The sequence below is a fragment of the Salmo salar genome, chromosome ssa18, assembly GCF_905237065.1.
Source record: "Salmo salar chromosome ssa18, Ssal_v3.1, whole genome shotgun sequence".
NCBI lineage: Eukaryota > Metazoa > Chordata > Actinopteri > Salmoniformes > Salmonidae > Salmo > Salmo salar.
This window is the reverse complement of record NC_059459.1, coordinates 4841395-4855359: the sequence shown is the minus strand read 5'-3', so window position 1 is coordinate 4855359 and position 13965 is coordinate 4841395. Positions and strand designations below refer to the sequence as shown.

At 40.6% G+C, this 13965-nt stretch overlaps 1 protein-coding gene across 3 annotated transcripts in view; it reads left to right on the top strand.

Moving 5' to 3' along the window:
- The window catches only part of rassf4a (Ras association domain family member 4a), a 99838-nt gene that overhangs the window by 45447 nt on the left and 40426 nt on the right, over positions 1 to 13965 (top strand).

The following is a 13965-nucleotide window of genomic DNA, read 5'->3' as shown; positions in this document are numbered from 1 at the left end:
TGGGAGGAAGTTCCTGTGAATTAATAGATCAATGGATGGATGAGCCATGAGTGTCTCTGATTCAGAGGGGTTGGATTAAATGCGAAAGACACATTTTGGTTGAATGCATTCAGTTTTGCAACTGACTAGGTACAGTGGTTCTTCCTTTAAAAGTTACGAGCTTATGCTGCGACCGCTAGTGGTAGATGGTGGCATTCTGTCATTGCACCACACGATCACAAGGGGGAGTTAGAAAGCTGATCTATGGGTAGTCTAAACTGTGGCACAAATTGACTATCTTTTCGTAAATTAATGGAGGCGTTTTCAGTCTGAGAGTCTCTCTTCTCTGGCACTAGAGTCCTGCATCATGCAACAACAAACAAAACATGTCAGTGGTCCTGGAGTTAAGAGAGAACTTGGGGGATTTACACTTGACATATGGACTGACAATTTTAGAAAAATAGCCACGTTGGGCTTTTGGTTTCTCCCCCTCTAAAAACAGAAAATAAATCATTCCAGATAACAAACTGGCTTTATTTATAAATTAGTAAGAATGTCTCACCGTATGTTCAAGAATGGCCTTTTTCCCTTTATTCAGATTACAACCGCTCACTTTCGGTTATTTGAAAATGAAATCATCTCCAAAATATCGTTATTTTTTAAACAAGCCATAGAAAGTTGGTTGCAATTTCAGTTTAATCCACCAGAAAAGTCAAAACAAATAATACCTCAAATACTGTGGTTAAACTCAAATATAGTAATTGATAAAATAATCTTCCTCAATTGGAACCTTTATCAAGTGGAAGGGGAGGAAAGTAAGGAACTTGTCTGTCGGCCCTGCATTAAAGACCAAAATTGGTTAAAGAAAATTGTGATAAATAAAAATATATACCAGTTTCATTTGAGGACCTAAAAATTGACAGCTCTGCCATATGGATTGAAAAATAGTTGGAAAGAGATTTTCGATGTCCCGATTCCATGGCACATGGTTTATGAATTAACATGCAATTTTCAGTTTATTATAACCTACTACAGACCTAAAATCTATGGGTTTAACCTTCTGAAATAATTATTATATTGAGTTCCGAGAGCAGATCTGTTATCCAACTATTATTATTATTATTATTAACCCAGCATTATAATATGAGTAGGCCTAACAAACAGCAAAAGCACTAGCCTATGTCAATTTACTATCCCTCATAGTACAAAAGTCAACCTATTCTGTGCGAGAAATAAATATTACAAACATAGTCTGGGACAGTTGTGGGATGCAATAGATCCCAAATGAATACAACCAATATCATAATTTTATGCACTGTGGCTGACGCAACAGATCAGAACATTTAGCTTAAAATGCTGATAAATTATTAGGCTATTTATTGACATTATAAGCGCAGCAATGCGCACATGGTAGTAGGCTATAAGCGCAAATGTTCCATTAGCGGAAAACACCATGATCAAAAGTGACCGCAAATGCAATTATGCATGTAATGCTTTTATTATAAAGGTGCATTTTTATGGTGAAAATATGCTGGGCATCATTCATGATAATCATGATAATCATGATAATATTTAATTCACAAGTGATAAGCTAATATTGTCACCCATCAGACTATTCTTGATTTAATCTTGTCTTTACATATACTAAATAATATATGTGACATTTGTTTTGATTTAGAATGGACCATTATCATGCACCTGTATCGAAACAGGGACAGCGGGGAAAAAATACATGTCATCTATGCATTTAAATAGCGAATGGAGGACATTTTCCCTTTGTTTTTTTCTTCATGCCAGCCAGGTAGGCTATACTCCTGTTGTAAATATAATCAATGTGCTTAATACTAGGAAAGTTGATGGGATCCTCCTCTTTTTATTAGCGACCATCACTCTGTTTTCTCCTGCAATTGCATAGCCTATAGAAATAATGCACAACATGAGCTCATGGGCTCTAGTGTTTAATTAGATTTTTGAATAGATTTGCATTGATATCAGAATGATTAGATGGACAATAGAGTGCTGGGTACCAGGCAGTTAGCAAGTTTGGTAGGCTACTAATGACCAGCAGCAGCATCAGAGCTTGGAGAAGCCTAATTCCCGTGACTAAATGGTCATGTGGAATTTGACTGCCTTCATGACTCATGACCGCCGGTGTGGCGGTAATACAGTCACCCCAACAGCCCTATTCAGGACCAGTTTATTACTGGCCGCTTAATCCAAAACAAACTGCAACTCTTTGTTAAGGGTTTCAGTGACTTCATTAGCTGTGGTGGCTGATGCGTATATGGTTGAATCATCAGCATACATGGACACACATGCTTTGTTTAATACCAGTGGCAGGTCATTGGGAAAAATAGAAAAGGGTAGAGGGCCTAGAGACCTCCCCTGCTGTACACCACACGTTACATGTTTGACATTAGAGAAGCTTCCATTAACCTTTTCACACATACCAACAAACGGGTGTGATCATTCTACAGTGATCCATGCAGCGAACGCTCAAACCCGTGTGATTAGAACGCTTATTTAGAATGTCCAGTTTTGATTGACGCAACAGTCAGCATTTGAGCTAGCCACACTGTTTTTTCACAGAAACATTTTGCTCAAACACAGTCCTTAGAAAGTTATGTTGGGGCGGCAGGGTAGCCTAGTGGTTAGAGCGTTGGACTAGTAACCGAAAGGTTGCAAGTTTGAATCCCTGAGCTGACAAGGTACAAATCTGTCGTTCTGCCCCTGAACAAGGCAGTTAACCCACTGTTCCTAGGACGTCATTGAAAATAAGAATTTGTTCTGAACTGACTTGCCTAGTTAAATAAAGGAAAAATAAAATAAATAATGTGACCAGTTTATTTTGGGATGCAACGTTCACACATTCACAGAAGTAGTGACAGCATACACAATCATGCAAACTGGGAAATGTAGGTGCTAACTGAGGAAAGATTGACATAACACAAACGGTCATATTTAGATAACTATTGGCTGTCAGAAACCAAAATATGATTATATTACTATTTATAATATATAATATATTACTATTTATAATTAATCACATCACAGGTGAGCTCACCATTGATCTAAATAATTGTGTAAAACACTTTCTAGAAATCGTAAGTAATCCGTCGTGTTTGTTTTTTCTCATCAACCAAAGATAATAAGAGGAGACAAGATTAGTTTGGTCTGTTTGCAGAATGTATGTTGAAGGGGGTGTGTCGTCTATGATCATTCACTTCCTTTCATTCACTTACAGAAGTTTACCCTTCACCTCATTATACCATCTTTGGTCTGAGAGACGTTTACGTGACAACCAGAATGCATTGTATTTTGTCAACAAACATGGCACCACACATAGCTGGCAAATAGCTTAGCATTAGCTCATTATAATCAGTAGAACCTTCAAAAAAGTATTTTACACACATCATAGGTGTCCATTACAATCTATGCAATAATCGGAAAGCATTATTTGTCACCAGTATTTGAAAACGTGAATAAAACTGTAAATACATTATTCTCCATACATACATACATAATACATACATACATTCATACATACATACAGTGGAAAGAAAAAGTATGTGAACCCTTTCGAATTACATGGATTTCCACATAAATTGGTCATAGAATTTGTCACAACAATAGACAAACACAGTCTGCTTAAACTAATAACACACAAACAATTATACGTTTTCATGTCTTTATTGAATACACCATGTAAACATTCAAAGTGCAGGGTGGGAAAAGTATGTGAACCCTTGGATTTAATAACTGGTTGACCCCCCTTCGGCAGCAATAACCTAACCAAACGTTTTCTGTAGTTGCGGATCAAACCTGCACAATGGTCAGGAGGAATGTTGGACCATTCCTCTTTACAAAACTGTTTCAGTTCAGCATTATTCTTGGGATATCTGGTGTGAACCGCTCTCTTGAGGTCATCCCACAGCATCTCAATCGGGTTGAGATCATGACTCTGACTGGGCCACTTCAGTTGAAGCCATTATGTTGTTGATTTACTTCTGTGATTTGGGTCGTTGTCCTGTTGCATCACTCAACTTCTGCTGAGCTTCAATTGGCAGACAGATAGCCTTACATTCTCCTGCAAAATGTCTTGATAAACTTGGGAATTAATTTTGTGTTGATGTTGTGGCGATACTTATCCACTATTGTTCAGTGGAAAAAGACATACTCGCAACAGTTTTACTGCGGGGGATTCTGTTCCTGGCAGCTGATATACACTGTGGTCTATAGGAGTTACCATGCTATGGAACACAGTCTAGGAGAGATGATATCAAACACATAATAGGACTTGAAGCACACATCCAGTGCACCAAGCAATGTACCTTGCTCCAATGCCTGTCCATGTGACGTTCGTCGTAAGGAGTAGACCAAGGTGCAGCGTGGTAAGTGCTCATATTTCTTTATTGAAACTCAGAACACTAAAACAAAACAATACAATAAACAACGGAACACAACCGTCACATTCTGCATGCTAACTAAGCTGTACAAAAACAAGATCTCACACAGAAGGAGGGAAAAAGGGCTACCTAAGTATGATTCCCAATCAGAGACAACAATAGACAGCTGCCTCTGATTGGAAACCATACTAGGCCAATCAAAGGAAAAAACATAGAAATATAACACATAGAATGCCCACCCCAAGTCACACCCTGACCTAACCAAACAGAGGAAAACGACTCTCAGGTCAGGGCGTGACAGTCCACTAATGACTATAAACACCAGTGAACGGTCCCCAAGAGCCAACACAAATGGGAAGGTCCTGGTCACCTTCACCTGGCGCAGGTACTCAACCATGTTGGTCCCAACCTGTTAGATATAAATCATTAGATTTTAGAATATGAGGACATGCAAAGGATGGAGTCATACTGACAATGCCATCACACAGAATTTATTTTGTATACTATATAGGCATTTACACATCAATATCAATACCCAATCCCTATTTGATGCCTACATTTTCCATTTATTTGGGGCTGAGGCTCATAGGTTCATTTAATGTCTTGTTGTGTGCAGTTATGCATAACAGATTTTGGAATGCTGTTCCTTTTATTCAAGGTTTGCAAATCATCTAATTTCGCCATCAATCTCCCTGTGCCAATCCCCTATTTAAACTTACAAGTCAATGAAGGACTTTCAAATCAAATCAAATCAAAATGTATTTATCACATATACATGGTTAGCAGATGTTAATGCGAGTGTAGCGAAATGCTTGTGCTTCTAGTTCCGACCATGCAGTAATATCTAACAAGTAATCTAACCTAACAATTTCACAAGAACTACCTTATACACACAAGTGTAAAGAAATGAATAAGAATATGTACATAAAAATATATGAATGAGCGATGGCCGAACGGCATAGGCAAGATGCAATAGACGGTATAGAGTATAATATATACATATGATATGAGTAATGTAGGGTATGTAAACATTATATAAAGTGGCATTGTTTAAAGTGTCTAGTGATACATTTATTACATACATTTTTTCATTATTAAAGTGGCTAGAGATGAGTCAGTATATTGGCAGCAGCCACTCAATGTTAGTGATGGCTGTTTAACAGTCTGATGGCCTTAAGATAGAAGCTGTTTTTCAGTCTCTCGGTTCCCGCTTTGATGCACCTGTACTGACCTCGCCTTCTGGATGATAGTGGGGTGAACAGGCAGAGGCTCGGGTGGCTGTTGTCCTTGATGATCTGTATTCCTCTTGTCCAAATGGGTTAGGGCAGTGTGCAGTGTGATTGCGATTGCATCGTCTGTGGACCTATTGGGGCGGTAAGCAAATTGGAGTGTGTCTAGGGTGTCAGGTAGGGTGGAGGTGATATGGTCCTTGACTAGTCTCTCAAAGCACTTCATGATGACGGAAGTGAGTGCTACGGGGCGATAGTCATTTAGCTCAGTTACCTTCGCTTTCTTGGGAACAGGAACAATGGTGGCCCTCTTGAAGTATGTGGGAACAGCAGACTGGGATAAGGATTGATTGAATATTTCCGTAAACACACCAGCCACTTGATCTGCGCATGCTCTGAGGACGCGGCTGGGGATGCTGTCTGGGCCAGGGCTGGTTTTCCTTTTGTAGTCCGTGATTGACTGTAGACCCTGCCACATACCTCTCGTGTCTGAGCTGTTGAATTGCGACTCTACTTTGTCTCTATACTGACTCTTAGCTTGTTTGATTGCCTTGCGGAGGGAATAGCTACACTGTTTGTATTCGGTCGTGTTTCCGGTCACCTTGCCCTGATTAAAAGCAGTGGTTCACGCTTTCAGTTTTGCACGAATGCTGCCATCAATACACGGTTTCTGGTTGGGGAATGTTTTAATAGACGCTGTGGGTACATCATCACCGATGCACTTGCTAATAAACTCGCTCACCGAATCAGCGTATTCATCAATGTTATTGTCCGACGCTATGCGGAACATATCCCAGTCCACGTGATCAAAGCAATCTTGAAGCGTGGAATCCGATTGGTCGGACCAGCGTTGAACAGACCTAAGCACGGGCGCTTCCTGTTTTAGTTTCTGTCTATAGGCCGGGAGCAACAAAATGGAGTCGTGGTCAGATTTTCCGAAAGGAGGCTCTCTTCGAAGCTGGATCAGAATGTCTTCCTTCCAATCTTGTAGACTAATGTTGGGAGGACCACTGGCAGAAGTTTTAAAGCGATGTCACCTTGTGTACCTAGAGGGAAGAATGTTTCGTGAATAACTTTATTGTTTCAGGCTAAAAAGGAATGGGCATCTGAGGCACCACCACTCGGGTAATTTCAAACAATACCTGCACTTCGAAGAGAAGATGTTGGGAGAGCTTCAATATGTACAATATGTAGTATAGTAGACAAACAATTACTTTTCCATTGCAGTTAATCATTTGTCTGGCTAACACCTTAACTCTCAAAGTCCTCCTGACCTCAGTCTGGAACGGATATTTGAAGTGGTTGGCACAATGCATTGATAATGAAGTGGGCTGTGCTTTTACTGGTTGTCTTTCCTCTGTCTTTCTCACTCAAACACCCACACACATAGCCACACTCAGCCCCCGAGCTCACGCACGTTTCTATTATAATGGTTGGATTTTCAAACCAAACAATGAGAGGTCTCAACCCCAGAGGGAAAAAAATACATTTGAGAGAACCAGTCGAACCCCGTTTTACAATGTATGAGCGAATATTGCATTAACAAACAGCCTCCTTTCCAGACCAGTGTGGTCACAACTCTCCCTGCACTGTGAGTCACGTGGGTCATGTCAGCCAGGCTAGTTAATCACAGCAAACAGAATCAAATTTAAATCTGATGTTTTTGTTAAAAAAAACACCATGCCTGAAGTATCCAGCAGATGCGGATACTCTCTGACTATCTTGAATGTCTTGGTCCTTCATGTACTCCGCTATCAGGGGCGTCGTAAAGGACAGACCAAGGCGCAGCGGGTATAGTGCTCATCTTCCTTTTTATTACGAGTGAACACTTAAACAAAATAAACCAACGCCAAACAACAGTTCCGTAAGGACACAAGGACTATACGAAAAACAACCACCCGCAAAACCCAAAGGAAAACAGGCTGCCCAAGTATGGCTTCCAATCAGAGACAACGAAAGACACCTGCCTCTGATTGGAAACCACACTCGGCCAAACCTGGAAAACGGAACATAGAAAATGAAAACTAGAACCAAAATCCCCTAGACCAAAACCCCAAAACACACAAAACAAACACCCCCTGCCACGCCCTGACCATACTACAATGACAAAAGACCCCTTTACTGGTCAGGACGTGACATCCGCAACTTGGTTTGCTGGCCAAATTTTGTTCTTCAGCCACTCTGTCATCTGGGCTGCCTTCTCACATTTGACTCTGTTGAGCACAAAGTATTCAATGAATTATACATTCCTTTTAACAATCAGTTTTCAAAACACACAACACATCTTTTAACATGTACCTGGCAAGACCCGGCTACTACTCAAGCTTGGTGTGTCCACAGTCCTATGTATTCATGTGTGTGTCCCGAGGACCGCCCCTCATGTATAAAAAAGGTGGCGTTTACAGAATACTCCCTGCGTGTAAGTCTTTTATGTTCTTCTTTAACTTCAGGCTATAGTCAAGTCACAGATGGACAAAGAGACAGATATTTCACTGGATGTATAAATATGACGCATCCGCTTGGCGTTTCAACTCACTACCAAATAAAGCCCACTGGCGGGCAGTGGGAGAAGATGGAACGAGATGGATTTTGGCCTACATTCTGCAAATTTTCACATCGATGAAACATTTGATCTCAATACAGTTTTCTGTTCCAAAAAACTAGAATCTGTTATGAACAGTGGACTAAGCCTTTGCCAAAGTTTTTAAAAATTGCGTTGTATAGGAGTGCAAAGTCGAATTGAGTTATTGCACACGCGCATTTCACGGAGTAAAGGTTCCCTAACAGAAATATGCAGATTCAGTTGAAGTCGGAAGTTTACATACACTTAGGTTGGAGTCATTAAAACTCATTTTTCAACCACTCCACAAATCTCTTGTTAACAAATTATAGTTTTGGCAAGTCGGTTAGGACATGTACTTTGTGCATGACACAAGTCATTTTTCAAAAAATTGTTTACAGACAGATTATTTCACTTATAATTCATTGTATCACAATTCCAGTGGGTCAGACGTTTATATACACTAAGTTGACTGTGCCTTTAAACAGTTTGGAAAATTCCAGAAAATAATGTCAGGGCTTTAGAAGCTTCTGATAGGCTAATTGACATCATTTGAGTAAATTGGAAGTGTACCTGTGGATGTATTTCCAGGCAAACTCAGTGCCTCTTTGCTTGAAATCATGGAATATTCCAAATAAATCAGCCAAGACTTCAGAAAAAAAATTGTAGACCTCCACAAGTCTGGTGCAAATCAATCCCAGAACAACAGCAAAGGACCTTGTGAAGATGCTGGAGGAAACAGGTACAAAAGTTTCTATATACACAGTAAAACTAGTCCTATATCGAAATAAATTGATAGGCCGCTCAGCAAGGAAGAAGCCACTGCTCCAAAACCACCATAGAAAAGCCAGACTACTGCAACTGCACATGGGGACAAAGATCGTACTTTTGGGAGAAATATCCTCTCTTCTGATGAAACAAAATAGAACTGTTTGGCCATAATGACCATCGTTATGTTTGGAGGAAAAAGGGGGATGCTTGCAAGTCGAAGAACACCATCCCAACCGTGAAGCATGGGGGTGGCAGCATCATGTTGTGGGGTTGCTTTGCTGCAGGAGGGACTGGTGCTTTTCACAAAATAGATGGCATCATGAGGGAGGAAAATTATGTGGATATATTGTAGCAACATCTCAAGACATCAGTCAGGAAGTTAAAGCTTGGTTGTAAATGGGTCTTCCAGATGGACAATGACCCCAAGCATACTTCCAAAGTTGTGGCAAAATGGCTTAAGGACAACAAAGTTAAGGAATTGGAGTGGCCATCACAAAACCCTGACCTCAATCCCATAGCAAATTTGTGGGCAGAACTGAAAAAGCTTGTGTGAGGAAGGATCCCTACAAACCTGACTCCGTTACACCAGCTCTGTCAGGAAGAATGGGCCAAAATTCACCCAACTTATTGTGGGAAGCTTGTGGAAGGCTACCAGAAACGTTTGACCCAAGTTAATCAATTTAAAGGCAATGCTACCAAATACTAATTGAGTGTATGTGAACTTCTGACCCACTGGGAATGTCGTGAAAGAAATAAAAGCTGAAATAAATAATTCTCTCTACTATTATTCTAACTGTGCTAAAACAGGGAATTTTTACTAGGATTAAATATCAGGAATTGTGAAAAACTGAGTTTAAATGTATTTGGCTGAGGTGTATATAAACTTCCGACTTCAACTGTATATGCTAGAACGGGCCAATAGGGTATCGCTAGCTTGTGCTTGGCTCTGCCCACGTCCTTGCTTGTTCTGCCCAGTATGACTTATCTGTTCCCATTGGAAACGACAAGCTGTGGTCTATCTTGGTTGAGTTGTCCAAAAGCAAGCGCGTTTCCTGGTCTATCTCCTCCACTGCGAAAGGGGGAACCGAGTCAGTTGCACAACTGAATGCATTCAACTGAAATGTGTCTTCCACATTTAACCCAACTCCTCTGAATCAGAGAGCTGTTGGGGGCTGCCTTAATCGCCATCTTCTACAAAGTAAAATCTAGCTATGGTAGCTAGCCAGCTAACTTAGCTAACGTTAGCTAACAAGTTAAACAGTGTCTGACACAGTCCAGAAAAAGTGTCAGATTTAGCTAAGGTAGCTAGCTAGCGAGCTTTAGCTAGCTACCGTTACAGACACTGACATAGTTTGCTAGCTAACCAAACGACGACAAAAACCTTACATTTAGGTATATTCCGTGATAACACTAAGCTAGCATTATCACAGCCAGAGATATTAGCACAGGAAATGGCTAGCTAGCTGACGGTCATTAGCTAATGCCTAAGCTAACTACATAATTATGATAGGACAACCTGAATGACCACGAAATTAATCATTCGTAACATTTTTTATTTACCATTTTCACTGTTTTCAGTCAGCCAAAACACCCTTAGTCTGTCAAAATAACGTTAGCCGTTTTCCACTCAGTTACACTAAAAGACTGCAAGTTACCGGTTACAACAATGCCACATCTCGATACTTGCTCACATTCTGCTGGACTTCACGCGCTGCTAGCGGGAGAATTAACCCACTGGCTGGGTCAAATGTCCATAATCCAAGCTAAATAACCCAGCACCAACAACCCAACCTGGCTGTTTTTACAGAAAACAACCCAACATTTTTTTGAGTGTAACTTACATCTCAAAGCCATGCATGTAAGAAGCCTCGACCTGGTGCACACATATTTCTCTGTCCTCAATCTGTATTTTTCTCTTGTAACTGATCGCTTCTAGAAAGAGAGAAGTAACAACACAAGATAAAAATGAGCTAGCTTTATTTCCAGGGTGTTGATGCATCCTCCTCCCAATACAGCATCTTCCAACACCACTGGTAGGGTAAGGGTATACATCTAAAAAAGTAAAGTTTTGTTTTGATGCCAAATCAACTCCTATTGTTGCTACCTTAGATGTTGTGCTAACTAACATGCTACTGGACGTGAGACTAGCATATTGACATGTATTAAAAGACAGCAACATATTCACCTAAACATATAACTGTTTAGGCAAATCATTAGTTAGCTAGCTAGCTATCACATTAATTGTGCAAAAATATGATTGCTAACGTTAGCTAGCTAAGCACTAGCCAGACAGTTGTCCTGACAAATTGAAACTAGTATCAACAAAATGTGTTTCAATCTATCCCATAAAACATGACTTTGCTAACTACAGTAGGCATCATTTAGCTAATCAAATGTTAAAGTTAATTGGGAAGTTTAATTAATATTTAGACACTTACCGGACAACTTTAGTAGGTACAGTGCATTTGGAAAGTATTCCTTGACTTTTTCCACATTCTGTTACGCATTATTCTAAAATGTATTAAATAAAACAATGTCCTCATCAATCTACACACAATACCCCATAATGACAAAGCAAAAACAGGTTTTTTGCACATTTAAAAACAGAAATACCTTATTTACATAAGTATTCAGACCCTTTGCTATGAAACTCGAAATTGAACTCAGGTGTATCCTGTTTCTTCCATTGATCATCTTTGAGATGTTTCTACAACTTGATTGGAGTCCACCTGTGATAAATTAAACTGATTGGACATTATTTGGAAAGGCACATACCTGTCTATATAAGGTCCCAAGGTTGACAGTGCATGTCAGAGCAAAGACCAAGCCATAAGGTCGAAGGAATTGTCCGCAGAGCTCAGAGACAGGATTGTGTCGAGGTAGCAAAACATTTCTGCAGCATTGACGGTCCCCAAGAACACAGTGGCCTCCATCATTCTTAAATGGAAGAAGTTTGGAACCACCAAGACTCTTCCTAGAGCTGGCCGCGTGCCCAAACTGAGCAATCGGGGGAGAAGGGCCTTGGTTAGGGAGGTGACCAAGAACCTGATGGTCATTCTGACAGCTCCAGAGTTCCTCTGTGGAGATGGGAGAACCTTCCAGGAAGACAGCCATCTCTGCAGCACTCCACCAATCAGGCCTTTATCGTAGAGTGGCCAGACGGAAGCCACTCCTCAGTAAAAGGCAAATGACAGCCCACTTGGAGTTTGCCAAAAGCCACCTAAAGGATTCCCAAACCATGAGAAACAAGATTCTCTGGTCTGATGAAACTCTTTGGCTTGAATGCCAATCAATTTTAGCATAAGACTGCAACGTAACAAAATGTGGAAAAAGTCAAGGAGTCTGAATACTTTCCAATCGCACTGTAGCTAGCTAGCTAGATAGCTTGGTTTCCTTTTTCCAACAGACATTTCTAATCCCCCTGATTGGTCATCAATGGTTACTGATCTTAGAACACAGGTTATTGTTGTCACAGGTTTCCCACAGATTCAAATAGAATCTTGAGAGAACTGTCTGCCAGAAAAAAACCTCTGTCAAACTGTTTGCCACAAAATAATTTCGTTGCCAAATGTTTGCCACAGATTTTCCACTAGTGGAGCATGTGGGGTAATGAGTAAGATGCTGTGTTTTCACATGCAAAAGTGATTGCTTTTGAGATTTATCTGCCTTCCCAATAAAAATTAGTTAGAACATTCTAACATTTATTTTGTGGAAAATAGATGTTGTATTTTTCTGGATGATGCACCATGCGGCCTTGTTGACAAAATGACAGAGTGGCACAGATTACTGTTTGATTTGAGAATGGCGCTCCTCCCTCCCTGCTTTCGCCCGACAACGTAACGGGCCTGCCTATTCAAGTGTATTTTGAGTGACAGTGGAATGAACCAATCACATTTTGACTTGCAATGGGTGGGACCATTTAGAAAAAAAGTAAAGTGACTACTGACTGAGAGCAATAGCCTAGTTTTCCCATGCTTTTGTTGTATTGAGTGTGACAATGGCGGCGGCTGTTGCAGGTGTTATCGAGGAGGAAATGGTGGCTAATTTGTTAGCATCGCCCTTTTCAAGATTAGCTTTGAACGAGAAATTAAATGTTATGCAGAGGGGGAGGCAACACCGTGGATGACTGGGTGTGAGCAGACCAACAAGCTGCACTGCTGGGATTATTGTCTACTCTTCAGCACTGACAAGATGTCAACCTGGGCCAGTACTGGTTTCAAAGACCTAGAAAGTTTTATGAAGTCAGCTCTGTGCCACCAAGACTCAACTTCACACCTGTGAGATACGGTGAGTTCAAAAACACGAGTAGACCTTCGGCTTAACGAGCAGCAGCACAGAGAAGCTCTTTCTCACAATGATAAAATACTGCATTCTCAAGTCTCGAGGAAATCTAGAAATCTGGCCCAACTTTGATCTACCGTGGCTCAAAACTAAACTCACACAGTGATGTACTCCAACTCTGACTTCGAAGGTAGGAGCCCAGCCGGTCTTCTCCACTTTCTCCAGAAGTTAGAAGCGGCTGAGTAAGAGTATCTACCAACTGTATCTGCTTATCTGTCTGGTCTTGACAATTCTTGTGTCCACTGCCTCAGTTGAAAGGATATTCTCCGCCCTGAAACGGATCAAGACTTACTCCAGGAACACCACCAGTCAGTCTTGGCTTTGATCTCAACCGAGAGTACTACTCTCAGATAGAAAATCAAAGGACAAACTACAAGACCTTGCCATTGCGCATTTCATAAAGAAGGACCGGAGGAAGGATTTCATTTTCAAATGATCATCATCTGTTGAATGGCACAGATGCTGTTGCTATTAATCTCTTTGATATAATGTGTGTGAAACATTGTTGGATTTGAACTTAACTTTTTAAGGTATAGGGGGCAGTATTTTCATGTTTGGATGAAAAGCGTGCCCAGAGTAAACTGCCTAATACTCGGGCCCAGAGTCAAATATTTGCATATTATTAGTAGATTTGGATAGACAACACTCTGAGGTTTCTAGAACTGTTTGAATGATGTCT